The sequence below is a fragment of the Pteropus alecto genome, unplaced genomic scaffold (assembly GCF_000325575.1).
Source record: "Pteropus alecto unplaced genomic scaffold, ASM32557v1 scaffold57, whole genome shotgun sequence".
Classification (NCBI taxonomy): Eukaryota; Metazoa; Chordata; class Mammalia; order Chiroptera; family Pteropodidae; genus Pteropus; species Pteropus alecto.
The window spans coordinates 10145042-10157102 of record NW_006442508.1 but is presented as its reverse complement, the minus strand read 5'-3'; the positions used below and the strand labels follow the sequence as shown (position 1 = coordinate 10157102).

General features: G+C 31.9%; 1 protein-coding gene and 1 pseudogene across 8 annotated transcripts in view; one reads left to right on the top strand and one right to left on the bottom strand.

Annotated features, from left to right (window-relative positions):
- Positions 1–12061, top strand: part of CLOCK (clock circadian regulator) — a 105177-nt gene that overhangs the window by 4497 nt on the left and 88619 nt on the right. The window lies entirely within an intron of this gene.
- LOC112471598 lies at positions 6370–6488 on the bottom strand (annotated as a pseudogene).

Below are 12061 nucleotides of genomic sequence, written 5' to 3'. Positions count from 1 at the left end.
AAGAGCCATTTAATGTTTTATTTGGTAATTATAATACAGCTTTTCTTAGATGTCAGGACTGTTAGAAATATTAAATTAGGAAATTTACTTCTGTCAGTCAACTATTGTTTACCATCTATGTCAGGCAGTGTTAGTATTAAAAGTAAATTGTTTCTTCCTATCACATTTCCTTCTTCAAAGCACATATTTAGTGAAACCTCTCCTCCACATTTTAACTTCTAGTGCTGTGTCAAATAAAGTATTTATTTTATTTGAAATATTTTAAACGATGAAAGCAAACATGGCCAAAGTCAAAGTTCAACATTATAGCAAAATACCTTTTATTATTTGTATCTATTTCCTTCTAATTCTTTGCAGATGCATAAAGTAAACAAACAAACAAAAATTTAAGTGTGGTTTCTTGTAGGCATTGTATCAGTGAACATTGAAGTTTCTCCATTTCTGAGTCTAAAACTCTAGATGGAGTTGTATGAATTATTTATAGAATACTTGTAATAGTCAGAGCAATTAAATCTTACTAATTGACTATAATTATTAAATGGCATTTATATTTATAGGTTGCTTTACAACCATTTGTTAGTCATTTTCATAGCTTTATTATTTCTGTAAATTAGGTGGATAAGATACTCCTGTTTTTCTCCATAGTTTCAATTATGCAAGTGTTAAATTAACTTCAACTCATCCTCATAAGTATGTCAATTCTGAATTACTGTTTTAGGGGTATGTATACAGAGATGTAATTCTGCTTATTTTATTCTTAGAAGTCTGCAGAAAGAAATCACTTGTAAAACAAATTTTTATGAATTGCTTTTGACTTTTATAAGATACTGTTTAAATGTGATTTACCTTTTATTTTTAAGAAATATTTCCTTTCGCATTAATAAAGGTCATGTAATACAACAAAAATTCCCATTTTTAAAAGAGGTTTTTAATCAGGTTCTTAAATTTAATCAGGCACTTAAAATTTTAATTCCTACCCAAAATAATGGAAGATGAAAATACAAGTTTATTCATGATCAGAGGTTTTGTATTTTAAAAAAACATAAATGGGCATTGTACCAATGAGGATTAAACCCTATGCCTAGCTAAGAACTTATCATTTGCTTTAAAATATGTCTTTAATATAAATAGTTGCCTTAATTCTTTCTTAATCTCCTCCTCCCCTCCCCCACTCCCCCATTCCAGTTACAAAAATAGTGGATTCCTAAGGTAGAGAACTTAGGGAACACAAAAAAGCATGAATTAAAATATCACTGGAAATCCCACGTTGAAGAGATGCTATTATTGTTAACCTTCTGCAGTATCTTCTTCCTACATTTTGTTTAGCCATTTTCTAAGTGTATGTACACTTGTAGACATATTGTGTTACAAAATGAGCTCATAATGCATCTATTGTAGTGCAAACTATTCACTTAACAGTGAATCTTGAACATTTTTATGTCAGTATTTTTCTGCACCATGGTTATTTTTAATAGCTATGTGGTATTCTCATCTATATTTGTGTAATTATTTACTGGTCTTTTTCTATTGGACACTTAAGTTTTCAAGTTTTAGAAGTGACAGCATTAGTAATCATGTAGTTGATACTAAAAAAAAAATTACAAAAGGATAACATTCAAAAGAATTAGAATTCAAGTAGAATGTTGCCGAATTTATATTAATATCCAGATTAAACAAATTTTGTGCTTATTGTTGAAAAATTATGCCATAATTATGTAATAAATTGTCTAATAGTGATCCATAAACATGAATCCAAGATTTTTAAAATGGTGTATTTTTTTTCTAAGGCATGTTTTACTTTGAATTAAATTAACTTTGCATTTCATGAGTGTAAATCATTTGGATAGCAATACTCTTGAACAAGCCTTCTAAGTAGGGTAGGAGTCTATGAAGCAGTCTGCACTCACAATTAAAATTTGAGCTATAACATTTTTTATACAGTAGTATAAATTCAATAGAGTTTTTTTGATTGCTCCAAAAACACTTTCCTAAAAAGAAAATCTAAATACCAAGAAAGACTCCTTTATCACCCAAAGAATTGACATTAGCTATATGCAGGATTTCTGTGACATTTTATTCACTAGGTATCTGTATCCTCCAGTTTAAACTGGGAGAAAAACTGTTAAACTGTTTTCAAGAGAAAATAGATATGTTCTTAAAATTTAATGCAGTAGTTTTACTCTGTCTTCTGTTGTCTGTTTTTGGAATTTACACGTTTTGTCAGATTTTTATGAATATTTTGAAAGTGACTTCCTTTTACTTTTGTCGTGAAAATAAGGTTTTAGATGTTTATTATTTCTTCTGTTTATTCTCAGTAACATGACCAGATTGTTAAAATATCCTGTTTTATTTTAAATAAAACATTGTTATTTATTGCCTAAAACTTAATAACAGAGACCTCAAACTACTTTAACAAGGTCTTATTACTCATAGCATGTTGTAGTGATTAAGAGTGTAGGGCTCTGTAGTTAGCTTGCTTGGCATTCAAATCCTGGCTCTACTGCTTGTATGACCTTGGACAAATATTAACTCAGTTTCTCATTTATAAAATGCAGATAATTCTAGTTCATAATATGTGAGGATTAGATGAGACAGTACATGCAAATTACTTACAATTATGAATATCACATAGTTAAGTGTTCAGTAAATGTTAGTTGTTATTCTGTTTTGTTACTTTCATAGTGTGCATCAAACCTAGCTCTTATCCTTTTGTTGTGTTGTGGAGGGCGGGGCAGGGGGGCGTGTCTCAATTTAAATATATTGAAATAAGTTGCTTAGAATTTTGTATTTACATGGAGAGTCTAGGGGTAATTGCCCTTTTATGTGATTTAGAATAATAAAAAAGTTACTAGGACATGTTTTCAGTATGCATGGTATTGCATATATTTTTTTGAAATCCCTTTGCTAAGTAAAGTTTTTTTTAGATATGATTTAAGCAAAATGATAGGCCATTTTATAGAAGCCATATGATATATATTTTTTAAAATTTTATTAGTTTCAAGAATACAGTACATTGGTTAGACATTTATGGAGTTTTATAAAACGATCCGCCTAATTGCTCTTTCTCTCCTCTGGCTCTACACCTAGCCAATATATTAATGCTAACTGCATTCCTTATGCTATGCTCCCCATCTCTGTGACCATCTATCAACTGTTGATTTTTACTTCTTTAGCCTTTCACCCCTTTTCCAAGCCTCCTCATCCCCCTTCCCCTCTGGCTGTCACAAGATTGTCCTCTATATTTGTGAGTCCGTTTTTGATGAATTTGTTCTTTTTGTTCCTTAGATTCCACATTTAAGCGAAATCATGGTATTTATCTTTTTCTGGCTTATTTTACTCAGCATAATAACCTCTAGGTCCATCCATGTCATTGGTAATGGCTGAGTAATATTCCATTGTACAAATGAACCATAATTTCTTTATCCAGGCATTTGTTGATGGGCATTTAGGTTGCTTCCATATCTTGGCTATTGTAAATTGTGCTGCCATGAACATATAGGTGCATAGATCTTTAGGAATTATTGTTTTGGTTTTCTTTGGGTGAATACCCAGAAGTGCAATTGCTGAGTCAAAAGAAATATCCATCTTTACTTTTTTGAGAAATTTCCAGACTGTTTTTCATAGTGGCTGTACCAATTTGCAATCCTTCCAGCAGTGGATGAGGGTTCCCTTTTCTCCGCATCCTCATCATCCTTTGTGTTTCTGTTCTCTGATTTATTGATGGTAGCCATTCTGACAGGTGTGAGGTGATATCTCATCGTGGTTTTAATTTGCATTTCTCTGATGAGCTTCTTTTCATATGTCTATTGGCCATCTGTATTTCCTCTTTGGAGAAATATCTGTTCACGTCTTCTGCCCATTTTTTAATTGGAGTTTTTGTTTTCTTGTTGAATTGTATGAGTTCTTTATATATTTTGAATATTAACCGCTTATCAGATGTGTCATAAGTGAATATCTTCTCTTGGTTGTTTTTTTGTTTTGTTGATGGTTTCCTTTGCTGTACAAAAACATTTTAGTTTTTGATGTAGTCCTTTTTGTTTATTTTTTCTTTTGTTTCCCTTCACTGAAGAGATATATCTAAAAAGAAATTACTGTTAGCAATATCAGAGAGTTTAATGCCTATGTTTTCTTCTAAAAATTTTATGGTTTCGGGTCTTGCATTTAAGTCTAATCTGTTTTGAGTCTTTTTTTGTATATGGTGTGAAATTGTGCTCCAGTTTCTTTTTTTTTTTTTTTTGCATGTATCTGTCCAATTTTCCCAGCACCATTTATTGAAGAGACTGTCTTTACCCCATTGTATATTCTTGCCTCTTTTGTCATATATTAAGTGAGTGTATGAGCGTGGATTTGTTTCTCGGCTCACTATTCTGTTCCATTGATCAATATATCTGTTCTTATGCCAGTACAATGCTGTCTTGATTATTGTTGCCTCTTAGTATAGTTTGATATCAAGTAGTATGATACCTTCAACTTTGTTCTTTCTCAAGAGAACTGTGGATATTTGGGGTCTTATATGGTTCCACATAAATTTTAGGATTATTTGTTCTAAGTCTCTGAAAAATACCATTGGTATTTTGATAGGGATTGCATTGAATCCATAGATTGCTTTGGATAGTATGGCCATTTTAACTATGTTGATTCTTCCTACCCATGAGCATGGTATATGCTTCCATTTGTTTGTATCTTCTTCAATTTCTTTTATCAATGACTTATAATTTTCTGACAACAGGCCTTTTACCTCCTTGGTTAATTTGATTCTGAGATATTTTATAGTTTTCAATGTAATTGTAAATGGGATTGTTTACGTAATTTCTCTTTCTGAAAGTTCATCATTGGTGTAGAAAAATGCCATTGATTTAGGAATATTAATTTTGTATCTTGCTACTTTACGGAATTCATTGATCAGTTCTAACAGGTTTTTGGTGGAATCCTTAGGGTTCTCTATATATAGTATCACGTCATCAGCAAATAACGAGAGTTTTACTTCTTCCTTTCCAATTCGGATACTTTTTATTTCTCTTGTCTTAATGCTGTGGCTAAGACTTCCAGTACAGTGTTGAGGAGTGGTAAAAGTGGGCATCCTTGTCTTGTTCCTGATCTTAAGGAAATGCTTTCAGCCTTTCCCCATTGAGTATGATGTTGGCTGTAAGTTTGTCATATATGGCCTTTATTATGTTGAGGTTTGTTCCCTCTATTCCCACTTTGCTGAGAGTTTTTATCATAAGTGGATGCTGGATTTTGTCAAACACTTTTTTCACATCTATTGATACGATCATTTGGTTTTTATCTTTAGATTTGTTAATGTGGTGTATCACAGTAATTGATTTGCGAATATTGTACCAACCTTGCATCCCAGGAATAAATCCAACTCATTCATGGTGTATGATATTTTTAATGTAATGCTGAATTTGGTTTGCTAATATTTTGTTGAGATTTTTGCATCAATGTTCATAAGTGGTATTGGCCTATAGTTTTCTTTTTTTGTAATGTCTTTGGTTTTGGTATCAAGGTAATGGTGGCTTCCCTCTTCTTGAAATTTTTGGAATAGTTTGAAAAGAATAGGTGATAATTCTTTGAATGTTTGGTAAAATTCACCTATGAAGCCATCTGGTCCAGGACTTTTGTTTTTTGGGAGGTTTTGATTATCGATTTGATTTCTTTGGAGGTAATCAGTCGGTTCAGATTTTCTGTTTCTTCTTGACTCAGTCTTGGGAGAGCGTAAGTTTCTACCAGATTGTCCAATTTGTTGGCGTGTAATTGCTCGTAGTATTTTCTTACTATCCTTTGTATTTCTGTGGAGTCTGTAGTTCTCCTTTTTCATTTCTGATTTTATTTATTTGTCCTCTTTTTTTCTTTGATGAGTCTGGTCAAGGATTTGTCAATTTTGTTTATCCTTTCAAAGAAACAGCTCTTGGTTTCATTAATCTTTTGTATTGTTTTTTTCTAGACTCTATTTCGTTTATTTCCACTCTGATCTTTATTATCTCCTGTTCACGTTGGGCTTTGTTTGCTGTTCTTTTTTCTAGTTCTTTTAAGTGTAAGGTTAGATTGTTTGAGCTTTTTTTTTTATTTCTTGAGGTAGGCCTGCATTGCCGTGAATTTCTCTCTTAGGACTGCTATTGCTGTGTCCCATAGATTTTAAGTTGTTGTGTTTTCATTTTTGTCTTTAGGTATCTTTTGATTTCTTCCTTGGTCTCATTAATAACCCATTCATTGTTTAGTAGCATGTTATTTAGCCTCTATGTGTTTGTATATTTTCCAGGTTTTTTTCTTTTTCTTTTTTTCTTTTCTTCTTTTTTAGGTGAGGCAACCCTTGGTTGACCTCACGGATTGCAAGGACCTTGTCAGTTTACAATCCCTTATTTTTTACGCCTACAGTACCTGGTCTTCCTGGGTGGTCTCCCTTCCAAGTACTAACCAGGCCTGACCCTGCTTAGCTTCCGAGATCAGACGGGATCGGGCTTGTTCAGGGTGGCATGGCCATAGACCATCATAAAATATAATGGTTCATTTTTGAGTTATCTACAGAAGTTGTATATTCAAATTATATAAATAGCAGTTCTTAATTTTTTTGGTGTATAGATCCTTTTGAGACTAATGTAAGCTATGGAATCTCTAGAAAAATGCAGGTACGCACATGCACAGAAACCTTAACGTGCAGTTTCAGGAAATCACTAGTGTCTTAGTTCCATCTTGGACCTCATGTCACCCATTTTAGAACCTCTGTTCTGGAAACTATCAACAGGCCACTGATAGTTTAAAGCACTTTATGTGGTAAAACTTTGAAAGTTATTGATATGTGCAATAATCAATTATTTTTTTTCTCTACATAGACTACTTTGCTGTATTGCCCTAGCTCAATAGATTTACAGATGTTAGTAGAATGGAACTCTTCTCCTATTAGCCACCAGTTTGATGTGATTAGTCCATCACACATATGTTTGGTTTAAAGCCTATTTTGTCTGGTGTAAGCATTGCTACCCCAGATATTTTCATTTGCGTGAAATATCTTTTTCCACCCCTTTACTTTCGGTCTGTGAGTATCATTTGATGCGAAGTGGGTCTCTTGTAGACAGCATATGCATGGGTCTTGTTTTCTGATCAGCTACCCTATGTCTTTTGTTTGGAGCATTTAATACATTTACATTTAAAGTGATTACTGATAGTTACATAGTTACTGCCGTTTTATTATTCATATTTTTTCTTTTTTTTCCCCTCTTTTTGCAAAAGTCTCTTTAACATTTCTTGTAATACTGGTTTGTTGGTGATGAATTCCTTAAGTTTTTCCCTGTCTGGGAAGCACTTATCTCGCCTTCCATTTTAATCGAAAACCTTGCTGGATAGAGTATTTGTGGTTGTAGATTCTTGTTTTTCATAACTTTGAATATTTCTTGCCAGTCCCTTTTGGCATGCAAAGTTTCCATTGAAAAATCAGCAGACTTTCTTACAGGAGTACCCTTGTAAGTAAATAGCTGCCTTTCTCTTGCTGTTTTTAAGATTCTCTCTTTGTCTTTGACTTTTGGCTTTTTAATTATGATGTGTCTTGGTGTGGGTCTGTTTGAATTCCTCTTGTTTGGGGCTCTTTATGCTTCCTGAACTTGTGTGTTTAATTCCTTTGCCGGGTTAGGGAAGTTTTCTAAGTAAAATTTTGATTCACAAAACTGGCGACTAGTTTTCTTCTGTGTTGAAACTTAAATTGTAGTTGAAATAATATTAAAAATTATTTAGGAAAACTCCACAAATTAAAGTAAAAAACCCACAAATTAAAATAGGACTTAAATTTTATTTTACAACTTTAACTTACATCGTTCACTAGAAATTTCACAAATTTTTGTTAGAAGCACCAAGACAAATGAGAGAAACATTAGTTAATGGAAAAAGCTATTTCCAGCTCATACCTGCTATTTTTTGTCTCCCATCAGAAATGGTGATATTAAAATATATTTGTAATTATAAAGGTTTCTTAGTTTCACCAGTAGAGTTTATTGTGTGAAATAAATTTACATATTTTATCTTTTTAGACTTGACCATATTCTTCTATTTTTCACTTTGTTGGAGCTGATCATTATTAAAACTTGTCATCTGATTCTTTTGAAAATAGTTCTATGGTTTTTATAAAAACAAGTCTTGCTCCTTGGAAAAGAGTTAAAGTACCAAAAACTACAAAGAAAATCTATGAAAAATATTACGTAAAATCTTAGGGGTGAATCTGTTAATTATATTTTCAGCATATTCTAAGGCATGTGTATATGTATGTACCATGTACATGTTATAGATTTTTTGCAAGTGAAATATGTGGTTTCGTAAACTATTTTTCTCTAATTTTTTTGATGTCTTGTAAATAAACATTTTAATTATTTTAATCTAGTTTTAGTCTTCAAGTATTTAGTTCATTTACATTTTTACTGATAATAGTTGGGTTTGTCACTGCCATCCACTTTGACTTCTCTTTGAGTCATCTGTATTCCTTTTTATCCTTCATGTTTTTCTTTTACGATAATCAAAATTATTTTTATTGTTTTTTCCACTATTAACTTGTTAGTTATATATTATTTCACTCTACCTAGTGGTTATTCCAGAGATTACAAGAAGAATACTTACTAGCATTATACAATTTACTACTTTTACCACTCCCCCAATAATGCCAGGTTCTTATACTTTAACTTCTCTTTTTTTTTTTTTTTGCATTGTTATTCTCCGTTTTATTGATATGTATTGTAAACTAGAAGAAATTATTATTATGGTTTTGGACAATCAATTTTTGTTTATATTTACCCTTTCAGACCTCTTTCTCCATTTTCTGTCTGAGATAATTTTAATTCTTAATAGCTTCCTTTAGTGTGTATTTTAATACTGGCTTACCTACTGACAGTGAATTTTTACATTTTTTGTTTGGAAATATCCGTTTCACCTTTTTTGAATAATATTTTCACTGGATATAGAAATCTAAGTAGATAGTCATTATCTGTCTACATTTTAAAAATGTTTCATTGTCTTCTGGCTTTCTGTTGAAGTCAGCTACCAGTCTTGTTGAAGGTAATGTATCAGCTTACAGTCTTGTTGAGAATAATGTCTTATTTTCCTTTGGCTACTTTTAAGACTTTCTCTTTTGTCTTAAGTTTTTTTTGGTTTATATTTATGGCATTTTGATGTGTTGGGGTAAGGTTTTCTTGTAAGTGTCTTGCTTTATAGTCATAGAGCTTTTTGAGTCTATAGCTCGATTGCTTTTAGTTTCGGAAAGTTCTCTCTCATTATCTTTTCAATTATTGCTTCTATCCTCTTTCCTCCTTTTTGGATTCTTTTTTAAAAATTAATTCATTTAATTTATTTTTATTAAATTTGAGGTGACATTGGTTAATAAAATTATATAGATTTCAGGTGTACAATTCAATAATACATCATCTGTATATTGCATTGTGTGTTTACCATCCAAAGTCAGGTATATCACCTTCTATCACTATACATTTGACCCCCTTTACCCTTTTCTACCTTCTCATTCCCCTGTTTCCCTCTGGTAAGCACTAAACTGTTGTTCGTTTCTGTGAGTTTTTGTTTTTTTGTCTTCCTTTTTTTATACCCCACATATGAGTGAAATCATATAGTTCTTAGCTTTTTCTCTGACTTATTTCGCTTAGCATGATAATCTCAAGATCTATTCATGTTGTTGCAAATGGCAGCATTTCATCTTTTCTTACGGCTGAATAATAGTCATTGTATATATGTCCAGTCATCTATTGAAGGATAATTCAGTTGTTTCCATGTCTTGGCCATCATGAATAATGCTGCAGTGAACATTGGGGTGCATATATCTTTATGGATAAATGTTTTCAAATTTGTGGAGTAGATACCCAGAAAAAGTGTTGCTGGGTCATATTGTAGTTCTAGTCTTAATTTTTGAGGACCCTCTATACTGTTTTCCACAGTGGCTGTACCAGTTTACATTTCCATGAGCAGTGTATGAGGGTTCCCTTTTTCCCTATAACCTCTCCAACACTTCTTGTTACTTGTCTTGTTAATAGCCATTCTTACAAGTGTGAGGTGGTATCTCATTGTGGTTTTGATTTGCATTTCCCTAATAGCTAGTGAAGTTGAGCATTTTCTCATGTGTGTTGGCCATTTGTACGTCTTCTTGGGCGAAGTGTCTCTTTAGGTCCTCTGCCCATTTTCTACTTGTATTGTTTGTTCTTTTGTTTAGTTGTGTGAGTTCTTTATATATTTTGGATATTAGCCCCTAATCGGAGGCGTGATTGCTTCTTTGTTTTGTTGATGGTTTCTTTTACTGTGCAGAAGCTTTTTAGTTTGATACAGTCCCATTCATATATTTTTGCTTTTACTTCCCTTGCCTTTGAAGTCAAATGTAAATTCTAAGACCAAGGTCCATGGGTTTAGTACCTATGTTTTCTTCCATGCAGTTTATTGTTTCAAGCCTTATATTTAGGTCTTTGAGTTAATTTTTGTGTATGGTGACAGATGGCAGTCTAGTTTCATTCTTTTGTATGTGGCTTTCCAATTTTTCCAGTACTGTTTATTGAAGAGGCTTTCTTATCTTCATTAGACGCTTTTGGCTCCTTTGTCAAAAATTATTTGCCCATATATATGTGGGTTTATTTCCAGGCTCCTAGTTCTCTTCCATTGGTCTGTGTGTCTATTTTTTCTGCCAGTACCATGCTGTTTTGATTATTGTTGTTTTGTAGTATAATTTAAAGTCAGGGAGTCCAATACATCTGGCCTTGTTCGTTTTCTCAGGATTTCTTTGGCTATTCATGGTCTTTTGTGATTACCTACAAATCTGATGATTTTTTGTTCTGTTTCTTTAAAAAGTGTTATTGGGATTTCGATGAGGATTGCATTAAATCTGTTTATTGCTTTGGGTAATAATGTCTGTTTTATCTGTGTTGATCTCCATTTTTTTGTGTGTGTCTTCAATTTCTTTTAATGTTTTATAGTTTTCAGTATGTAGGTCCTTCACATCCTTTGTTAAATTTATTCATAGGTATTTTATTCTTTTTGTTGCAATTGTGAAAGGAATTGTTTTTTTTTTTCATGTCTCTTTCTAGAATTTCATTGTTAATATATAGGAACACAGTGGATTTTTCTACACTGATTTTTGAATATTGCAACTTTACTGTATTTGTTTATTGTTTCTAATTGTTTTTTAGTGGAGTCTTTAAAGTTTTCTATATAAAGATTCATGTTGTTAGCAGAAAGTGACATTTGGACTTCTTCATTCCTAGTTTGGATGCCTTTTATTTCTTTCCCTTACCTGATTGCTCTAGCTAGGACTTTCAGTACTATGGATTCTAATTTAAACGTTTATTACACTCAGTGTTCATGTTCCACATCTCTCAAAAAGTTTTTTTCTCTCTAGTTTGAGTATCTTCTAATGACCTATTTTCCAACACACCAAATCTGGCTTCTTTGTCCAAGCCAGTCTATTATGTTCTTAATTTTGCATTGTAAAACATCTATTTGATTCTGTTTTATAGATTTTTAATAGACTCCAATTCTCTTGAACATATTGATTATAATTATTTAAATGTTTGTCTATTAATTTCAGGACCTGCATCATCCATTGGTTTACTTATATTTTTCTGTTGGTTATTGGTTGTGTGGTTGTATGGTTTTTTTTTTTTTTTTTTGTATATTTGCTAAGTTTTTCAAGGACCTTGTAATTTCATCTTAGTTATAGAATTTATTGGTAAAGTTGTTTATAATACTCTTGTTATTTAAATAATTGTAGAATCTATAGTGAGTGTAATACCTATTTAATCTATAGAGATTCAGTATCATTCTTAGTATTGATGATTTTTGTCTTCTTTTCCCTTGATCAGTCTAATTAGAGATTTATTAACTTTATTAAGATTGTCAAAGAATTTGCTTTTGGTTTAACAGATTTACTCTAGTGTTCCTATTTTTTATTCCTTTATTTCTGTTCTGATCTTTATTTCCTTTTTTTTAAAACTTATTTTGGGTTTTGTTTTCCTTTTCTATTTTGTTAAGGTAGAAGCTGAGGTAATTTGTGACACCCTCCCCCCCATAGGGTATGCTATTAACTTTTAGT